General features: G+C 40.2%; 1 protein-coding gene across 3 annotated transcripts in view; it reads right to left on the bottom strand.

Moving 5' to 3' along the window:
- Positions 1-22,068, bottom strand: part of LOC138716204 (ATP-binding cassette sub-family G member 1) — a 372,962-nt gene that overhangs the window by 264,286 nt on the left and 86,608 nt on the right. The window contains exon 1 of one of the 3 annotated variants that reach the window (XM_069849071.1): positions 756-839. The exons of the other annotated variants lie outside the window; for them this stretch is intronic. The gene's annotated coding sequence lies outside the window, so the exon portion shown is untranslated. Of the gene's footprint in view, positions 1-755; positions 840-22,068 lie in introns of those variants that run through there. 3 annotated transcript variants of the gene reach the window in all.

Genomic DNA, 22,068 nt, shown 5'->3' with positions numbered 1-22,068 from the left:
TACTCTTATTAAAATAACTGATGGTTAAGTCAAGCTACGAAGCTTTATCAACATCTTAGGTTATTTAGCGTCTGAATGAGACGAAGGTGATAATGTCGGTGAAATGAGTCTGGGGTCCAGCACCGATAGTTACCCAGCATTTGCTCATATTGGGTTGAGGGAAAACCACAGAAAAAACCTCAACCAGGTAACTTGCCCCGACTGGGAATCGAACCCGGGCCATCTGGTTTCGCGGCCAGACACTCTAACCGTTACTCCACAGGTGTGGACCTCTTGTAAGTTAGCTACTCTCATTAAAATAACTGATGGTTAAGTCAAGCTACGAAGCTTTAGCAACATCTTAGGTTATTTAGCGTCTGAATGAAACGAAGGTGATAATGCCGGCGAAATGAGTCTGGGGTGCAGCACCGATAGTTACCCAGCATTTGCTCATATTGGGTTGAGGGAAAACCACAGAAAAAACCTCAACCAGGTAACTTGCCCCGACTGGGAATCGAACCCAGGCCATCTGGTTTCGAGGCCAGACACTCTAACCGTTACTCCACAGGTGTGGACCTCTTGTAAGTTACTCTCATTAAAATAACTGATTGTTAAGTCAAGGAGTAAATTTTACCACTGAATAATTTCAAGGGAAAAATTATTTTAGGGCCGGGTATCAAAACTGGGAACTTTCGCAGAGCGCGCCAAAGCTCTACCGACTGACTACCTAGGAACTATACTAGACCTCGGCTCAATTTCCACTTATATCCACATACCTCAAGAGAGTTGATAAACGCCAGAGCCCAGCATTGAGTACACGCGTGCTGTGTGACTTAAATTTGTGATTCCGGGTTGAAGCTATACCTGAAAAGCCAGATTTGTAAAATTTTACTGTTGTTTGCAGAGAAAGGGAAGGGAGATACAGTGGACATTTGGGAAAAATTCGAAGAAATTTCATGGTTTGGGAATGTAAAGCAAAAATTTAAATCATTAACAACACATTTTCTCTGACAAAAACAAAGTAGACAGGTACGTTGACAATATACAGGGACATCATTTTATTTTTACTTCAATTTTTGTTGTACCAGAGTTTTTGAATGTACTTCACTCCCACCCCTTCTACAAATGAAATTCAACCGTCCTCCACACAGATCCAAGACCGCATATACAATCATAGTAGCCTTACGGTCATAGCAAACAGTACGTTCCAAAAATATGTTCGCGTTTTCCAGTGACGAAAGAGCTTTCAATATTGCATCATTTTCGCACAGGTACTGTCGTCCATTTGCCTCCGTCGTATCTCGGTTCCCCCACCAGTTTTTATTCGCCAGCTAGTGGCTGGGCTGTCTTAGCTCTTTTCTGAGAATATTAATTTCTGTTAGGAATTTGACGTCTACGTAATATTATACAACTGTTTAAAATAACTTAAATAAAAGGGCCTCGTTAAGTAATTAACTGTCACGTGATTTGCTCCCTTTCAACGACCCTACGACATAACCACTTGGACGGACAGTAGATATATGTCCGAGTAATTTTATCTTTTCGGATCGGGCAGAAGTGAAGATTGAATTTACAGTACGTAAGGTAACTTACTCTTTTATAGAGTAGGTACAGAATTATTTCAACATGAGTTACTAATACGAAGAACGAAACTGGTAATTGGAATTAGGTACAATAATCTATAGTGCGATAATATGCACATTAGAACTGAAGCCTATATCCAAGTGAACGGCTACCATTTTAAAAAATGTGTTTAAAAATCAATATTATGTTATTTTTCAATTTAACTTCATTCTCTATATTGTACGCTAATGTGCTGTAGACAGTATAATATACACTGCATAATGAATACGTCCACATGGACAGCTCAGTTCGTGAGTAAAAACACTCATTGTTAAGACTATACTGTATTTTGATTAAAGAAAAACCTAATGAAAATGATCAAATTCAAAAGCGCAATATTTCCTAGTTTACGTAAATGGATGAACTACTTTTCTTCCCTCCTATATCTAGTAAAGTGATTTGTTTGTATATTACGCCAGTAGGCCTATCATCGAACTCCAGTCGCGGAAGGGGGTAGCAAACGGCGTTGTTCCAGAGGTATAGGCAAGTTAATATTAAAAATGTTAGTAAAAATAAAATGATGTCTCTGTATAATCTCGATCAGTGTATACTGTTCAGCATCACGTCCACTCATCAAATTTAACGATGCCATACTGTTAGTTGTTTTCTTTAGGCCTATGTACTGATCTAAGCTCTATGTTACTTACTTACAAATGACTTTTAAATATGAATACATTAATTTTAAAACCGGCTATCCAAGAAATTTCGAGAAAACTCGACTGAAATCAAATGGAGCACCTCTTGCATAATTCACGAATTACACCAAGTGGTCTTTCTCTAGTATTTCATTAAAAATGCTTCTTAAAACTAAAGTGGATATTCTCTTGTTTATCTCTCGGAAAGAACAGCAGACAATACTAAATTAACCTCTAGTTATTCCTTTTCATGCTTCGATAACAAGTGTTATTCATTTTGATTCTTTGCCTTTGTCCACCACAAATATAACTCCATAATTGTAGAGATTTTAACTCGTATCAGCGTACTCATAGCTAATACAGGATGATTCACGAGGATTTACCGTCCATTACAGAGCTTATTTCCGAAGACATTTTGAGCAAAAAATGTCATATAAAGGTTTGTCCTATTCTCAATATTTTCAGAGTTACACTAATTTGAAGTTGTTAGTAAAATACCTCTTTTCTTTAGTTTTACAGGTAAAAATATTACAAATAGAGAATGAACTATTCAGAAATGTCATTTCTTTAATTGGCTAGTGTTCTGACGCTAAAAATCTGTTGTTAATTGTTTTGCATAGATTTTATTTTTCAATTTTTAGCTAAAAATGAAATCATTCTTACGCACTTATCAAAAAAATAGTTACAAATCATACGACTTTAGGAACTTGATTCTTTACAGTTTAATTATGCATCCTAATGTACATTCTCGAAGAATTTACAAGAGTTGTGTGATTTGTAACAATTGTTGTGATAAATGAGTAAGAAAATGTAATTTTGTAGTTAAAAATCGAAAAAAAAAAATCTGTACGAAGCAACTATGGAATTCACAACACATTTTTAGCTCCAAAATACTAGCTAGTTAAAGAAATGATACTCCTGAATAGTTCATTCTTTATCTGTAATACTCTTTTACCCTTAAAACTCAATAATAATGGTATTTTACAAACAACTTCAAATTAATATAATTCTGGAAATACTGAGATTAGGACAAATGTTTATATGACATTTTTGCTCAGAATGTCTTCAGAAATAAGCTCGTAAGGGACGATAAATTCTCGTTAATCATCCTGTATAGTGCATATTGTATCTTACACGATTAGAAGAAAGTCAATAAAATAGGTATTAATTACTGGGCCTAGGTAGCGTACTCAGTATAGTGCTGGCCTTCTGTACTCGAGGTTGCGGGTTCGATCCCGTCCCAGGTTGATGGTATTTACGTGTGCTCAAATGAGCAAGCTCATGTCAATACATTTACTGGCATGTAAAAGAACTCCTGCGGGACAAAATTCCGGCACACCGACGACGCTGGTATAACCTCGGCAGTTGCGAGCGTCGTTAAATAAACCATACTTTAATAGGTATTAATTAACTTACTAAAATTATATTTCACTAATGTTAGCTTCACCAAAACGTTTCAACGGAACCGCCATTTTCAGTTGACTATTTACATGCGGTAAACAAATGATGATCGCAAAGCATGGTTTATAGTACCGTAAAGAATTTGCAGTTTCAAACGTTCGCAAACAAATGGTAGGGAGGTGATTGTATTGTATTGTATTGTATTTATTAACATTCCATGGTATTCATACATTGTTTTACAGCTAGAATATGGAATAAGTCAAAAAACTTAATACTATTATAAAGTCTTAATTTATAGTCACAGTCTAGATGAAATATATACAGATGAGATTTACAATATAGTCTACTAGTACGACAAAAAATTTTAGTATCAATTTCATGGAGTGTTATTGAATGTCATGAATTCACCTACAGAATAGAAGACGTCAGAAATTAAGTACTTCTTTAATTTGGTCCTAAATAATTTTATGTTTTGAATTTTATTTTTTATATCCATAGCGAGGCTATTAAACATTTTTACTGCCATATAACGCATGATAGACTTGCCGATGGAGTATGAAAGTCATTTTTTGACGTGTATTTATACTATGAACTCTTGAATTTGTTACAAAGTTTTCACGATTACATACGAGGAAGATTATTAATGAAAAGATACAAGTTACTGACAAGCCATGGACATTATTTGTAGTTTTTTGAAAACAGTCCTACACGATTCCCTCGATTTGGCACCTACTGTTATTCTAATTACAGATAAAAACAGAAGAGAGTATATAAAGATTAGAAGAAAGAAAGTACTCTAATACAATTAAATATTAATTTACTCACTAATGTTAGCTTCACCAAAACGTTTGAACGGAGCAGCCATTTTCAGTTGACTATCTATGTGGAAAACAAATGACGATCGCAAAGCATTTTTTGTAGTAGCGTAAAGAATTTGCAGTCTGAAATGTTGGCAAACAAAGAAGCAAATGCTAGGGAAGTGATAAAAAGAAAAAATGCTAGGGAAGTGATAAAATAAACAAATGCTATGGAAGCGATAAAACTGTAGCGATAAACAGCCATGATTCGTTGAAACACGGTCTTTCGTGCTGTTTTATTGGTCAAAGGTAGGGCCTAGTATGATGTAGTAAAAGTGTAGGGGAAAGTTGGTTAAAACAAAATGGTACGGCAAAACAGGATACCACATTTATTTCATAGGAAAATGCTGCCACCTCTTAAATGAGATATGTACTCCCTTTCTATACGCAAGCTCTTCACTGGGGAGCCATTGCTTGGTGAGAATTCACACGTGTGTGTGTTGTGTGAATCAGAATTTAGAACACACCGTGTTCCCTAAAATATTTCCTTCATTTTAAGGTGTTCACAACGAGGCATTCAACTTCAACAGCTAATAGGTATGTGTTTGAAATAATCCTATAGTTATTAGTAGACTTCGTTGAATTGCCACACGCAGCATGCAATCAGGTTGCCGATGTACGGTAGTATAGGAGATGTGAGCGATCTCCCGGTCTCGTAGTATAAGCAGTTCATGTTAATAGTTGTGACCGGTCCAAATAGATAGAGCAGCTACAGCTAATGTATACCTATGTAAGCACTTGTTTTTGCATTACTGTGGTTGGAATAGTCAAAGTTTAACATTTGTTCAGTGCAGACAAGAATTCAATCAAACATACTACAATGAGAGTGTTGCTATTCCAAATAATTGCCCCTGGAATACCCTTACCCCCGCAGCCAGTCTTGACCCGTTGGAAAACGTGGTTGGATGATGTTAATTATTATGCAGAACATTACGGCAAAATAATGCAGGTAATTTATGCATTGGCTAGCACAGACAGTTCCGCTGTTGCAGCTGCAAAATCATTGCCTTCTGAGCAGCTATTGGAAGATATTCTGTTCATTGATTCTAATTTTAAAATCGTGTCCAAAAGCATCACCCTGTTAGAATCGTCTAAACTACAACTCTCAGAAGCCCTTAATACAGTGTATAAAATATCACAAACCATTATCCAAAATAAGAATTCATTAATTTCAGAAAAAGTGAAATTCATGTTGAGAAACATTATTGCTAAAAATTCTGCCTATTCACACTTCGTATTATAAATTATGTACTATCAGGTCACGACAAGACGTCTGAAGTTGGTGTACTAAAAAGTAGTGACTTTCCGTTCTTCAAATATGCACCTATTACATCGTGTGATGTTGAATGTACATTTTCCCAATATAAAAACTGTTTAAGTGACCATCGGAGGAGGTTCACTTTGCAGTCGCTCAAAATGTACGTAACTCTTCACTACAATGCACATATTCAAGGATGATGTGAGTATATTACATTAAATTTTAAGAGTTAATATATATCTCACTACAAAATAATTGTGTATTTACATGTTTAGACATTTCCTACTTCAATGATCATTCATTATATTTCTTGAATGCAAGATACAGGTTTTGTTGTAACCGCAGTATACTGCTCAGTGTTTACATCAGAGGCATACTCCATCCGTTGCACGCCCCCTACTCATACAGTTTATACCGCATGCATAGTAAACTTTACGATTCTCGTGGCAATTCCACGAAGTCTAGTTATTAGTCTTCAATTGTAGTTCAGTTAAATTCGATATCTTTTTTCGTAACTATCGGTCCTTTATAGGCTATTTTAAATTTCAACGCGTGGTCTGACAAAACGAGATACCACACGGTTGGCCAAAACGGGATAGTGTCTTGTTATTATGAAAATTCCCCAACCTCGGTATAAGGTAGGACCAACAAATAATGATAGAAGACGAGGGAAGGCAGCAATATTGACCTCTTCACCTCACAAGAATGAGCTTGTAGTAGATATAGAAATAAGGGCAAGAAAATGGTATAGAAATTAAACTCTAAGAAATCGGCAATAGGCCTAAGCGTGGGAATAAGTTTTCTTTGTAAAACAAAAAGTCGAAAAGAAATTCAAGAAAGGTTAGGTCCACTGATCCCTTAAACAGCTCTGAGGAGGAGAACGAGGACAAAGATCAGGCATATATTTACTGCAACGACTCTATTCAAATTCAGAATAATTATAATATTTATAATAATGTGACAGCGACGTGAGAATCGAACTCACGACCAGCGTCCCGCAAGAAAGCAGATCGCACAGGCTCCACGGAACATTGAGTGACGTCGCGCGGTGGAGAGAAGGGAGAGAGGGTGTATTACGTCACGCGACGAGTTTGCGCGCGCATCTGGTGCTGGTAGAGAGGAGAGGGCCCTGGATTTCTCTGGAACGCCATCTCTAGAGACGGGTCGAACTTTCCAGGCTACGTCGCTGTAGTTATAAATTACGGTCGCGAAGGAACGACAGCAGTTTTTCAGTTTCAGAGTTCTCAGTTATTCAGTCAGTGAGAAAGCCAGAGCAAGCAAGCCGGAGTTCGACTCGAGTCTGCGTCCGCATCTGCGTCAGCATCCGAAGGCCTGAGTTCGAGTGCAGTGGACCGCAGTTGGAGGGACCTGAGTTCGAGTGCAGTGGACCGCAGTTGGAGGGACCCGAGTTCGAGTACAGTGAACAGTCTCTGAAGGTCTGTGGTTCGAGATACCGTGAACTCGAGTGACTGAGATAGAAGAACTGTGAACTGAGAACTGGTAGTTCTGATTTGTAAATAGTGCTTTGTAAATATTAGTTAAGATTAACAGTTCATTGTTGTGCGTAATAGTCCAAGTAAATTGTCATTGTCGTCGGTGGAGTGCTATAACGAATACTGTGTGAGTGAAGATCCAATTGTTGACGAGAGCGTTTAAGGTGAATTGTAGAAAGGAATTATTGTTGTGACGAATAAATTACATTGTTGTTACTAATAAAATTTACATTGGTGTCAGAATCGGGACATTATCGACAATGGAGAACCTACAGCAGATCCTGCAAGCCATCGCAGAAATGAAAGCAGAAATGAACATGCACATTAGTGAAGTAAAAGATAACATGAACAAGCACATCAGTGAGGTTAAGAACGACATAAGTGATGTGAAAGGCGACATAAGTGAAGTGAAAACGGAGATGAAAAGTGACATAAGCGGAGTGAAAGGCGACATAAGCGGAGTGAAAGATGACGTCACTACACAAATCGAAAGTGTTTCGGCCCACGTAGATGGAATTGTCGCCATTGTGAAAGACGAACTTAAGGCCGATCTGGATAAATTAAACCAGAATTTTACAACTATAAACGAGACAGTAGCCGAGTTGAGACAGGATGTAGACCATTTCGACGGAAAAATCCGCGATCTCGAGCGTCGTCAAGAGCAGACGAGGGAGGTGATGGACCGACATGCTGAAGAAAACAAGCACATACTCACGTTGATGGACCAACATGCTGTAGAAAACAAGCACATCCTCGCGTTGGTGGATCGCCAGGCTAGAGAACAGAAACAGATAATTGCCGAGGAAGTTCAACGGGCCGTAGAAAGATCGACGTCAGAATTGAGGACCTCATGTAGTGGCCATGTGGAACCATCGCCCTCAGCCAGACATCACAACGTCAAGACGCCAAAGTTCGACGGTACGACGTCTTGGGCGATATTCCGTCGCCAGTTCGAGGCCACCGCAGCACATAATGGGTGGACCCCAGCGGAGAAGACTACTCAGCTGCTGACCGCGCTTCAAGGACAGGCGTCGGAGATTCTTCACAGCGTTCCAGAAGATGGGACAGCCGCTGAGATAATGGCGGCCTTGGAGGGACGTTATGGTGACCATCAACTTGCGGCAGCGTTCAGGACCCAACTGAAAACGAGGGTCCAACAGTCAGGCGAGTCCCTGCAAGAATTCGCGATGGCGGTGGAACAACTGGCCCATAAGGCGCTCAGGGGCCTACCTAATGACTTCATCGCTGGAGAGGCGGCCTACACCTTCGGCTGCGGAGTTCGAGACCCGGAAATAAAGCAACAGCTACTCCTGGCAGAGCATCGCACCATCAATGCAGCTCTGGCGGCGGCCCTCAGGATGGAGGCAGCCAAGTTGACGGCGAACGTCTCGGCATCGCACCGGATTAGGAGCGTCGCGGCGGCCGACGTCGAGGAACGTCAACCGAAATCACCCGAGCGACGAAGACGAGGAGTGCCCACCTGCTGGTCCTGCGGCGAGCCTGGGCACCTGAGGAGGGACTGTGACCGATCTGGTCACAAACAGGAAAACTAAAAGGGGCCGATGCGACGAGGGGCACGTCGGCGCCGTCATCACCATCCCCTCGGCTGATCTTGAAGACGGTTAACAGAAGATGCGACGATGGGCTGATTGCTGACGGATGGATAAGAGGCCGCCCATGCAGAGTACTGGTAGACACCGGGGCGTCGCTCACTATCGCCAGACCGGAAGTCGTGCGTGGCCTACCTGGGAGGACGCCGCTGCGCCGGTATGAGCTACGTACTGCCTCAGGCGAGAACCTGCCCATCCAAAAGGAGGTTTTCCTGGATCTGACATTGGAAAAGAGGAGACTGGAGATGTGGGTGTTCGTCGCCAACATCACTGAAGACGTCATCCTGGGACTCGACGCCATGCGGATCTTCGATGCAACGGTGGACGTCAGGCGCCGTATCCTGCGTTTTGGTCAGGATGAAGTGTTCCTGAGGGACGTCGAAGACCAACCCATGGCCAGCAGACTCACCCTGGAGAATCATGTGACAATCCCGGCAGGCTGCGAGATGGTGGTGACGGCAAGACTGGACGGACAACCTAAGAGAAACCTGCTCCTCGATTCGCAAACAACTCCGATAGATGGGGTTTACGTGGCCAGATCCCTACTACCGAATCAGAAGGTGGTACCGGTGAGGGTCCTGAATGTCACCAATCGGGACAAGGAGGTGCCTAGTGGAACTGTACTAGGTAACGTCGAGCCGGTGGTGTCTGTGACGTCGCTGGCAGAAAACGAGGAGTGTCACCGACCACGTCCAGATTTAGACCCATCACTGAAAGAGCTGGCTCGAGAATTGCCGGCGAATTTAAGCAAAAGAGAAAGAAGACAAGTCCACGATCTACTGACAGAGTTTCAGGACGTGTTCAGTCTGTCTGAAAACGACTACGGGAGAACGGAGAAAGTTCAGCACCGCATTGACACCGGAAATGCTCGCCCAATCAGACAACCTCCTCGACGCGTCCCTCTAGCTAAACAGAGGGAGATTGACAACCAACTGGAGGGCATGAAAGCAAGAGGGGTCATCGAGGAATCCGACAGCCCTTGGTCATCACCTGTAGTGCTGGTGAAGAAGAAGAATGGGGACCTGCGTTTCTGCGTGGACTACAGAAGACTGAATGACGTCACCAGGAAAGACTGCTTTCCCCTTCCACGAATTGACGACACCTTGGACACCCTGGCCGGAGCAGAGTGGTTCTCGACGTTGGATCTCAAGTCAGGATACTGGCAGGTGGCGCTACATCCTGAGGACAAGGAGAAAACGGCATTCTCTACAGGCCAGGGACTATGGCAGTTCACCGTTATGCCGTTCGGCCTCTGCAACGCCCCGGCTACATTCCAGAGACTAATGGAGTCCGTAATGAGAGGCCTGACATACGACACCTGTTTGCTGTACCTTGATGACGTCATCGTGGTGGGCAAGACTTTCGGCGAACAGCTGTTGAACCTGAGGAAAGTGTTCGAGAGACTGCGACAAGCCAGACTGAAGTTGAACCCGAAGAAATGTCATCTATTCCAGAAGAAGGTCAACTACTTGGGACACGTAGTAGGGACCAACGGAGTGGCCACGGACCCGGAGAAGCTACAAGCCGTCAGAGGATGGCCTAGACCGAGGGACAAGCAGGAGCTGCGCCGCTTTCTCGGCCTCTGCACTTATTACAGAAGGTTCGTAGCTGGGTACGCCAACATCGCTAAGCCTCTAACCCAGCTGACCGAGGAGAAACGACAATTCCAGTGGACAGACGAGGCGGAGTCATCCTTCCAGTCGCTGAAAGAGGCGCTCTGCACTGCTCCTGTACTGGGATATCCCATCCCTGGAAGGAAGTTCACGCTCGACACTGACGCTAGCAACGTAGGCATCGGCGGAGTACTCTCTCAGGAACAGGACGGGCAAGAGAGAGTGATTGCCTACTTCAGCCGAACACTATCCAAGGCTGAGAGAAACTACTGTGTGACGCGTAGAGAACTTCTTGCCATTGTGGAAGCCCTGAAGCACTTCCACAAATATTTGTATGGCCAGGAATTCCATCTGAGGACAGACCATTCTGCACTCACCTGGCTATTGGGCTTCAAGAATCTGGAGGGGCAGACCGCCCGTTGGGTTCAACGACTGCAGGAGTACAACTTCACTTCCGAACACCGACAAGGGAAGAAACATTCCAACGCTGATGCCTTATCACGACGCCCGTGCCCGGATGGCTGTAAACACTGCCTGAAAGTAGAAGAGCGGGATGGCGCCCACGCAGTCCGAGCAATTGCCACCCAACCGAGCCCAGGATGGGATAACGCCGCCATAAGGAGGGAGCAGCTGGAAGACCCAAACATTGGACAGCTACTACGTGATGTGGAGTCCGGCCAGAGACCAGTATGGGCCGATATCGCCAACCGTAGCACCACTTACAAGAGCTACTGGGCCCAGTGGGAATCCTTCACTGTCAAGGACGGTATCCTGAAGAGGATTTGGGAGTCGGCCGATGGAAGGACCCGCATAGAACAACTTGTCCTGCCCAGGAGCAAGGTGAAGGAAGTGCTGGAGGAGACTCATGCTGGAGTGACTGGAGGCCACCTGGGAGCCAACAGGACGCTGGACAAGTTAAGGCAGAGGTTCTATTGGTTGCATCAGAGAACCGACACGGAACAATGGTGCCGAAGATGCGACACCTGTGCAGCCAGTCGCGGACCAAGGACCCGCAGCAGGGGAGCCATGCAGCAGTACAACGTGGGAGCTCCTTTTGAGAGGATCGCCATTGACGTTGCTGGACCGTTCCCGGTCACGGATCGCGGGAACCGCTACCTGCTAGTCGCCATGGATTACTTCACAAAATGGCCAGAGGTGTACGCGATTCCCAACCAAGAGGCTTCGACGGTGGCCGACGCGCTGCTTGACAACTTCATCTGCCGATTCGGGGTGCCCCGGGAATTGCATAGCGATCAGGGGCGCAACTTCGAATCCAACCTGATGGGAGAATTGTTCGAGCGTCTGGGGGTGCATAAAACCAGGACCACTCCCCTCCACCCACAGTCCGACGGCATGGTGGAACGATACATCAAAACCGTGGAGGAGCACCTGCGGAAGGTGGTGTCCAACCATCAACGAGACTGGGATGCCAGAGTTCCACTGTTCCTCTTGGCCTACAGAGCTTCGGTCCACGATACAACAGGGATGACACCGGCAAACATGGTCTTCGGGAGAGAGCTGCGCCTGCCCTGTGATCTGCTGTTTGGCACGCCACCCAGCGCCGACCAGCCAGCGACTGACTATGTGGCAGAACTCACCGAGAAGTTGAATGGAGTTCACCAACTGGCCAGAGAGCACCTCAAGATGGCCAGCGACAGGATGAAGGTGCGCTACGACAGATTAGCCAACTCTGCAGGATTCCAGGAGGGCGACCTGGTGTGGCTGTATCGACCTACCAGGACCAAAGGGAAATCACCAAAGCTGCAGCGTGCCTGGGATGGACCATACCGCGTGGTGACCCGGATCAACGACGTGGTGTACCGGATCCAGCGACAACCTCGAGGGAAGATGATGGTGGTGCATCTGGACCGATTAGCCGTCTACCAAGGGACTGCCCGGGACGAGCAGCCCTAAGGAGGGGGCAATGTGACAGCGACGTGAGAATCGAACTCACGACCAGCGTCCCGCAAGAAAGCAGATCGCACAGGCTCCACGGAACATTGAGTGACGTCGCGCGGTGGAGAGAAGGGAGAGAGGGTGTATTACGTCACGCGACGAGTTTGCGCGCGCATCTGGTGCTGGTAGAGAGGAGAGGGCCCTGGATTTCTCTGGAACGCCATCTCTAGAGACGGGTCGAACTTTCCAGGCTACGTCGCTGTAGTTATAAATTACGGTCGCGAAGGAACGACAGCAGTTTTTCAGTTTCAGAGTTCTCAGTTATTCAGTCAGTGAGAAAGCCAGAGCAAGCAAGCCGGAGTTCGACTCGAGTCTGCGTCCGCATCTGCGTCAGCATCCGAAGGCCTGAGTTCGAGTGCAGTGGACCGCAGTTGGAGGGACCTGAGTTCGAGTGCAGTGGACCGCAGTTGGAGGGACCCGAGTTCGAGTACAGTGAACAGTCTCTGAAGGTCTGTGGTTCGAGATACCGTGAACTCGAGTGACTGAGATAGAAGAACTGTGAACTGAGAACTGGTAGTTCTGATTTGTAAATAGTGCTTTGTAAATATTAGTTAAGATTAACAGTTCATTGTTGTGCGTAATAGTCCAAGTAAATTGTCATTGTCGTCGGTGGAGTGCTATAACGAATACTGTGTGAGTGAAGATCCAATTGTTGACGAGAGCGTTTAAGGTGAATTGTAGAAATGAATTATTGTTGTGACGAATAAATTACATTGTTGTTACTAATAAAATTTACAATAATTATAGCAATATAATGTACAAATTGACATAGAAATGATTTGTTTTGTTCATATTCATGCTTTGTGTGCAATTTTTCTTACTTATTCATTAATATATATAGGCCTACTGTAAATTGAATGGTAGTCTGTATAGCTCAATTGATGAATTGTATATGCTGTAAATTGTATAGTAGTCTGTGTAGCTCAACTGATGAATTGTTTATGATTATAAATTGAATTAAACTACTTGATATTAATTGCACAAATTTGTATATCTTAGACTCGCTGGGCTGCTGATCCGTAGCTGCGTTCGGGCTTGGGTTGGATCCCCCTTTGGTCTTTGTTTCTTCCGAGGTTTTCCACAGCCGTAGGACTGAAGCCGGATGGTCTATGGCGAGTCCTTGGCAGCAACCCCTTTGATTAGATTACCTCCCTTTGATTTGATTACCTGGTTGGGTTTTTCCGAGGTTTTCCCCAACCCAAAGGCAAATGCCGGGTAATATTTTGGCGAATCCTGGGACCTCATCTCATCTCACTACATCTCGCCAAAATATTGTAAAAAAAAATTGCACAAAATTGTAAAAATTGTAGAAAATTACTAAATTATAAAACTATAAAAATTTGTAAAAATTGTAATTGCAATATTGTAAAATTTTGACTTGTTCCACATCTTAAAGCTTCATTGCTCATGTAAGATCTATGGAATAAAATGAATGAATGAATGAATGAATGAATGAATGAATGAATGAATGAATGAATGAATATTACAACAATTTCAATTATTTACATGTATAACTATCCCGTTTTATCCAACCAGTTTGGCAAAACGGGACACTTGAAAAACTTTCAATCAACATTATTTTCCTCATAAGCATTCTGGTACAAAGCAAATTTCCTAATCACTTATTAAAATACATTCCTTAAAGGAACCATAAACAATAATTGTTTCTTATTCCTCTCAGTGATCTCGAAGATATTAGCTATTTCGCGCTAAGTATCTTGTTTTGGCCAATTCTCCCGAAATAGTCAGAAAAATTTACGCAAAAGCAACTGCTTGCCCTAGCTTGGTTGAACTTTGCAAAGCGGAATCAGTTAATAAGTATTTATTATGTATTGAGAGTCTTGGAGAGAGCGAAGGGGAGGAGTACAATGCAGGAGTCTCCACCACGCTACTTCACATTCAAGGACGGACGGTGTTCCTGTATGGGGGGAGTAAGTAAAATCCTTGAAAAAACTTGCAGTGGAAAATTTATAAATCCAATCAAGATAGTGAAGCGGAACGGCAGTTCTCACATTCGAGACGTGGGCAAAACCATGCTTGACAGGAAACAATACGCAGTTAGGCTTTATGACGTAAGTTTTAAGCTGCTATTATAAAAAAACAATCTTACAGACCACGTCGAAGATCGCTTAGGAATAGTGCATGTATACCCATCGTAAAAAAAAAAAAAAAAAAAAAAAAAAAAAAAAAAAAAAAAACCTATCAATACCGATTGTAAGATAGAAAATGTTTTAAAAATTACTGAACATTTTAATTTGGTATGTGATAATATATCAGATCAATGGTAAGAGTCCATAATTGTACCTACTTTTAAGAAGGGGAACAAGACTATCTGTGGTAACTTTCGAGGAATATCACTTTTGTTGACGTCGTACAATACTTTGTCCAATATTCTTTTCAGAAGATTAACTTCACATGTAGATGAAATTATTGGGGATCATCGGTGTGGTTTTAGGCGTAATAGACCAACTATTGATCAGATTTTTTTGTATTCGACAGATATTGGGGAAAAAATGGGAGTACAAGGGTACAGTACATTAGTTCTCATAGATTTCAAAAAGGCATATGACTCGGTTAAGAGAGACGTTTTATATGATATTCTTATTGAATTTGGTATTCCCAAGAAACTAGTTCGATTAATTAAAATGTGTCTCAGTGGAACTTACAGCAGAGTCCGTATAGGCCAATTCCTATGAGATGATTTTCCAATTCACTGTGGGCTAAAGCAAGGAGATGCACTATCACCTTTACTTTTTAACTTCGCTCTAGAATATGCCATTAGGCAAGTTCGGGATAACAGACAGGGTTTGGAATTGAACGGGTTACATCAGCTTCTTGTCTATGCACATGACGAGAATATGATAGGAGAAAATCCACAAACGATTAGGGAAAACATGGAAATTTTACTTGAAGCAAGTAAAGCGACAGGTTTGGAAGTAAATCCCGAAAAGACTAAGTAAGCCCGCCATCGATCCCTATCCTGTGCAAGATTAATCCACTCTCTATCATCATATCCCACCTCCCTCAAATCCATTTTAATATTACCTTCCCATCTACGTTTCGGCCTCCCGAAAGGTCTTTTTCCCTCCGGCCTCCCAACTAACACTCTATATGCATTTCTGGATTCGCTCATACGTGCTACATGCCCTGCCCATCTCAAACGTCTGGATTTAATGTTCCTAATTATGTTAGGTGAAGAATACAATGCGTGCAGTTCTGCGTTGTGTAACTTTCTCCATTCTCCTGTGACTTCATCCCTCTTAGCCCCAAATATTTTCCTAATAACCTTATTCTCAAACACCCTTAATCTCTGTTCCTCTCTCAAAATTAGAGTCCAAGTTTCACAACCATACAGAGCAACCGGTAATATAATTGTTTTATAAATTCTAACTTTCAGATTTTTTTGACAGCAGACTAGATGACAAAAGCTTCTCAACCGAATAATAACAGGCATTTCCATATTTATTCTGCGTTTAATATCCTCCCGAGTGTCATTTATATTTGTTCCTGTTGCTCCAAGATATTTGAATTTTTCCACCTCTTTCACGGATAAACCTCCAATTTTTATATTTTAATTTCTGGTCACGAGACATAACCATATACTTTGTCTTTTCAGGATTTACTTCCAAACCTATGATATTTTGTTGTTAATTTAAATTCCAAATGGGGCTATATCTTCCCAATTTTTTAGCACTTCTTCTATTTAAAGCTTGAAAATTGTAGTACAAAAGCTATATCATTTTTGGACTCCTTGGTTTGTTATTTTTGTTCTCTCTTATTTATTTCTCATAGTCAATGCAGATAAGTGTCCTGCTAGAGACTTATGGGTATTTTTTTCCTTCTAATAGGGCTATTCTCCAGATTCGTTTTCTGATTACACAATCGAAAGCCTTTTCATTATCGACAAAAGCCATGTGTGTCTCCAGGTTATATTCGTTTCTTCTTTGTATTATAACTTCGAGTATAAAAACACAATACGTGCGTCATAAGTCTTTTCCGAATCCCCCCCCCTTTTTTGTATAATGGCATCTGGTTACTGGATTTAGCCTTTGTGTTATAATCTTTGCATAACTTTATGAAATATATAAAATTACAGTAAAATTCCATACATTTTCCATACCCAAAGTTTTTCATAAAAGTAGTAGTTACCTTGCTGACGTAGGACAATGTTTATATTATTTCTAAAAGATTTACGTCACAAACTGCTGCAGAAAGCCACTGTCAAGGTAACTGAACTGGTTACACAGCACGCTATCCTTCGTAAGGTCTAGAACCTTCTAATCGGTGCGTAAAAGACCTCTTGCTCTCTACTTCCTGCTCTGACGAAAATGTAATTATAGCAACTCCAAAAATAAATAGAAGACATTATGAAATATTCCCGACAATCAATATGAACTAGTGGCTTGTGCAGCAAATGCTGCAAACTAAGTTCATTAGACGTTCAAATAAACATTTTTCAGATTTATTTTCAGTGAAGAATACCAGACATTCTGAAAGTTATTTGTTTCCATAATAATGAACCATACTCCCTCTGAATGGTTTTTTTATGCCAAATAGTTCTTCTTGAACCTATACACCTTCATTTAACTATAGCAATGTTATTTTCCACCTTTGCTTATCTTAATGTAAACTAATAACATTAAGATAAGCAAAGGTGGAAAATAACATTGCTATAGTTAAATAATATAAGCTTATCGGAATCACCAAAAAATGAAACTATACACCTTCAGTTTTTTAGTTTCAACGCGAAAACGCAAGTAACAATGTCAGGACGATCAGTGGGTTTTTCATATGGGAGTAAAGCAGTAGCTATTTCAGGTCATTGTGAATTGTAGGTGAAAGCTAAAAAAATGTCAGGTTTGCTATGCTTTCGAACAAGACATAGCATTTTGGTATAGCTGCTGCATGTTTCATAAACAACCTTGAAATATAGAGGGTAAAATCATTTTATCCTGCTAAGAGATCTTGCTGAAATGATCGGGAGACTACAAAATCTTGTAGGCCTCTTATTTTTATCAGCAAGTAATACCTTTTGGTCTTTCCTTAGGAGCTCTAATTTTTGCGCTCTCTCGAGCCAATACTGAAGAGAATGACGCATATAAATATCTACACCACACCGCCATTAAATATATGAAAGAGACCCAACCCCACTTGATTAATAACTATAAAAATATTTGATTTTTAATAACAATATTATTATCTTACGTAAGTTTTATAGTTTTCAGTAACATATACTATACATACTATATAGCCACCACTCAGTAAATTATAGAAATCAAGATCTAATTTAAGATATTCTCTACATCTACTTATATAACCCCAAAACGTTTTAATATGTATAATTAATGAAAAATAGTCACACATTAACTATAATAATATTTCATTTCTAATGGTAATAATGTCATCAAACCACCTCAAGTTTTGTAGTTTTTAATATCCAATACACAGCTGTACTCAGAAAATTACACACCACAGAATCAGACCTGTAAATTATTTTGATTAAGTCTTGAAGTTTTTAATAACCAATTTAATTTGAGCTCTAAATATGTCAGCATTCTTCGTGTAATATTGTTTACTGTAGTGTGTGTTTTGTTTTATTCTGAAATGCAATTAGTGATGACAGATGGATTTTAGAAAATAGGAAAATCATGTTTAAAAATTGACATTTCACTGAAAACTACTATTTTTATGAAAAACTTTGGGTTCCAAGCTTCAAGATGAGGGGTCATTTATTAAAATCCGTTCAGCCGTTTTCCCGTAATTTCCATTAAAGGTACACATACCATTCCCTGTGTGAAGGAGATAAACATCCTATTTGCCGAAAATCGAACCTGGATTCACAGATTATTGCAAACGTCTAGCGTGCGTCCGCTTCATTTGTAATGTTCGATACTATGATCATATCTCACCTTCTTTCGAGAAGTTATCATGGCTTAGGTTACATGAGAGGAGAAATCTGCACTCACTTTCTCTCCTATATCGAATTATGCACACTTCATCCCCCTATTATTTATTCGCTCGTTTTCATACTCTTTCTCGCTATCATAATATTAATACTCGATCACAGCGCGATAACACGCTAGAAATTCCACTTCACACATCATCTCTGTATTCCTCATCTTTCACTGTTGCTACTTCTCGTCACTGGAACTCTCTGCCGCCTGAAGTCAAGGGCTGCCGAACATTGAAATCTTTCAAATCCAAGTTAGAAAATTATCTTATGACGAGTTGCCAAACTAACTTACTATTATGACAAGTGTTATATTGCATGTTTCCACGTATTCACATTTTTTTATGTTCTAGTGATATTTAACTTATTTTATATTTTTGTTTTCATATTTTCCGATAACGGTATATCTCTAATGTGATAAGTTGAGCTATATATAATCATAATTTTCCTTACTGTGTGTACTTAAAAATATTGTATTCATTGTATGCTTTGTACTGTACTATTTTATTACTACAATTAGTATTATTATTACTATTAGGCCTGTTATTATTATTGTTATTATCATTATTATTATTACTATTCTTATTTATTATTATTATTACTATTATTATTATTATTTTTATTATCAATAATTGTCCTATTTTTTTATACTTTGTATGCCTCATGTATTTTTGACCTGCTGTTCACATTTTATTATGCTTTTCTCTTTCTTTCTCTATGTTATATATTATGTCTGATTTCTTCTTACTTGTTGTTTACATTTTATTATTATTATCTTGTTCATTTTGTGTGTAAAATTGTAGTGTACTTTGTAAATTTGTAGTGTTTTTGTAACGCAGTTTTTACTCCTGGTTGAGTGTTAGAGAAGGCCGTATGGCCTTAACTCTGCCAGGTTAAATAAATCATTATTATTATTATTATTATTATTATTATTATTATTATTATTATTATTATTAAAACTCCTTGCGTACGAACATATAGTACTTAGATTTTGCTGTTTCGTAAAGCACTAGCAGTCCATGTTTATTACCCCACTTAACTGCTCGCTGTGGACTGGTGTCCAATTAAGCAGTACAATTAGCATTAATATTTATGGAACGGCTGAAGGACACACAACGAAGCCCAATGGAGCCAGACGATATTGCTATGCAAATATTTGAAAAAACTCCTGAAGTTCGCTATGCACTTATTTTAAAATATATCTCTTTGTACAATTCTAGACACTGCATATAAAAAAATCTCCCTAACACTTTTCGATATCCTAATCTCCGTATTGTGTTAAGCTTGCTTAAACGTTTCTCTTTAAAAATAAAACATCTACAGAGACATCATTTTATTTTTACTAACATTTTTAATATTAACTAGGCTATACCTCTGCATCAACGCCGTTTGCTACCCCCCTTCCACGACTGGAGTTCGATGATACTGGCGCAATATACAAACAAATCACTTTACTAGGTATAGGAGGGAAGAAATGTAGTTCACCCATTTACGTAAACTAGAAAATATCGCGATTTTGAGTTCGATAATTTTCATTAGATTTTTATTTAATCAAAATACAGTACAGTATTAACAATGAGTGTTTTTACTCACGAACTGAGCTGTCCATGTGGACGTATTCATTATGCAGTATATATTATACTGTCTACAGCACATTAGCGTACAATATAGAGAATGAAGTTAAATTGAAAAATATCCTAATATGAATATTTAAACACATTTCGATACAGGCTTCAGTTCTAATGTGCATATTATCGCACTACAGACTATTGTATCTAATCCCAATTACCAGTTTCTTTCTTCGTACTACTAACTCATGTTGAAATAATTCCGTACCTACTCTATAAAAGAGTACCTTACGTACTGTAAATTCAATCTTCACTTCTGCCCGACCCGAAAAGATAAAATTACTCAAACATGCTATCTACTGTCCGTCCAAGTGGTTATGTCGTACTGTCACGTGACAGTAATTACTTAACGAGGCCCTTTCATTTAAGTTATATTGTACCTTGTGGTACAAGGTGTGCAAATATATGTTCAGTATTATTAATTCAACCAAATAATATAAAACTAACTCAAAGTGGTAATGCTAAAGATAAGGTTAATACTATATGACTTGTTCTGGTAAAAATATATGGGAATAGACCTAAGAAATTAATGTTCTCAGAAAAGAGGTAAGACAGCCCAGCCACTAGCTGGTGGGAGAAACCGGGATGCGACATAGGCAAACGGACGACAGTACCTGTGCGAAAATGATTCAATATTGAAAGGTCTTTCGTCACTGGAAAACGCGAACATATTTTTGGAACGTACTGTTTACTATGGCCGTAAGGCTACTATGACTATATTATATGCGGTGTTGGATCTGTGTGGAGGACGGTTGAACTTCATTAGTAGAAGGGGTGGGAGTGAAATGCAGCAAAACATTGACTAATGCATTCTTGAAAGACATCAGTCGAGCGTCTTATCAAAAGGAATATAATAATTATTGTCAAATATTCTGACACTTTAACCTTCGCGGCCGACCTCATAACCGTGGATGTACTGATCTACATAAAGAAAGCGTGAGTCCGTACTAGGACTATCAGTTCAAGAACTAGAGCAAACAATCTTCTTCTTATCATTATTTGTCCATTATGAATATAAATGGTAGATTTTCGCAATCACGATAAATACGAAATGTGTCTAAATGCTGTCAAAATAAGTAATTTTATCCATATGATGACATATTTTTTTTCATCCTACAGAATTCCCTATTGTGGTTACTATTTATTAATAACGGTAAAAATTCACTCCGGCGCTGGGGATCGAACTCAGGACTCTCAACTGAGTGCTCTACCACTGAGCTACGCCGAGTCATCATATAGGATCACACTAGTATGAGTGTTACAATATCATTTATTTGCACATAATAAGAGAACATAGATAGATGAAGTCGACCTGATTGGCGAGTTGGTATAGCGCTGGCCTTCTATGCCCAAGGTTGCGGGTTCGATCCCGGGTCAGGTCGATGGCATTTAAGTGTGCTTAAATGCGACAAGCTCATGTCAGTAGATTTACTGGCATGTAAAAGAACTCCTGCGGGACAAAATTCCGGCACATCCGGCGACGCTGATATAACCTCGGCAGTTGCGAGCGTCGTTAAATAAAACATAACATTTAACATTTTTAGATAGATGAACATTATTATACAGGGACATCATTTTATTTTTACTAACATTTTTAATATTAACCTGGCTATACCTTTCTATTAACGATTGAAACAGGAAACACCGTTTGCTACCCTTTCCACGACGGAGTTCGATGATACTGGCGTAAAATACAAATCACTTTACTAGATATAGGAGGGAAAAAAATTGGTTCATCCATTTATGTAAACTAGGAAATATAGCAATTTTGAGTTTGATAATTTTCATTAGGTTTTTGTTTAATCAAAATACAGTACTGTATTAACACTTAGTGTTTTACACACGAATTGAGCTATCCATTCGGAAGTATTAATTATGCAGTGTATATTGTACTGTTACAGCACATTAGCGTACTATATAGAGAATGAAGTTAAATTGAAAAATAATTATAATATGGATATTTAAACACATTTTAGAAAATGGTGGCCGTTCATTTCGATACAGGCTTCAGTTCTTTTGTGCATATTATCGCACTATAGACTATTGTACCTAATTCCAATTACCA

The sequence above is a fragment of the Periplaneta americana genome, chromosome 2 (assembly GCF_040183065.1).
Source record: "Periplaneta americana isolate PAMFEO1 chromosome 2, P.americana_PAMFEO1_priV1, whole genome shotgun sequence".
NCBI lineage: Eukaryota > Metazoa > Arthropoda > Insecta > Blattodea > Blattidae > Periplaneta > Periplaneta americana.
Note: the sequence above shows the minus strand (reverse complement) of the source record. Positions and strands in the feature narration are given on the sequence as shown.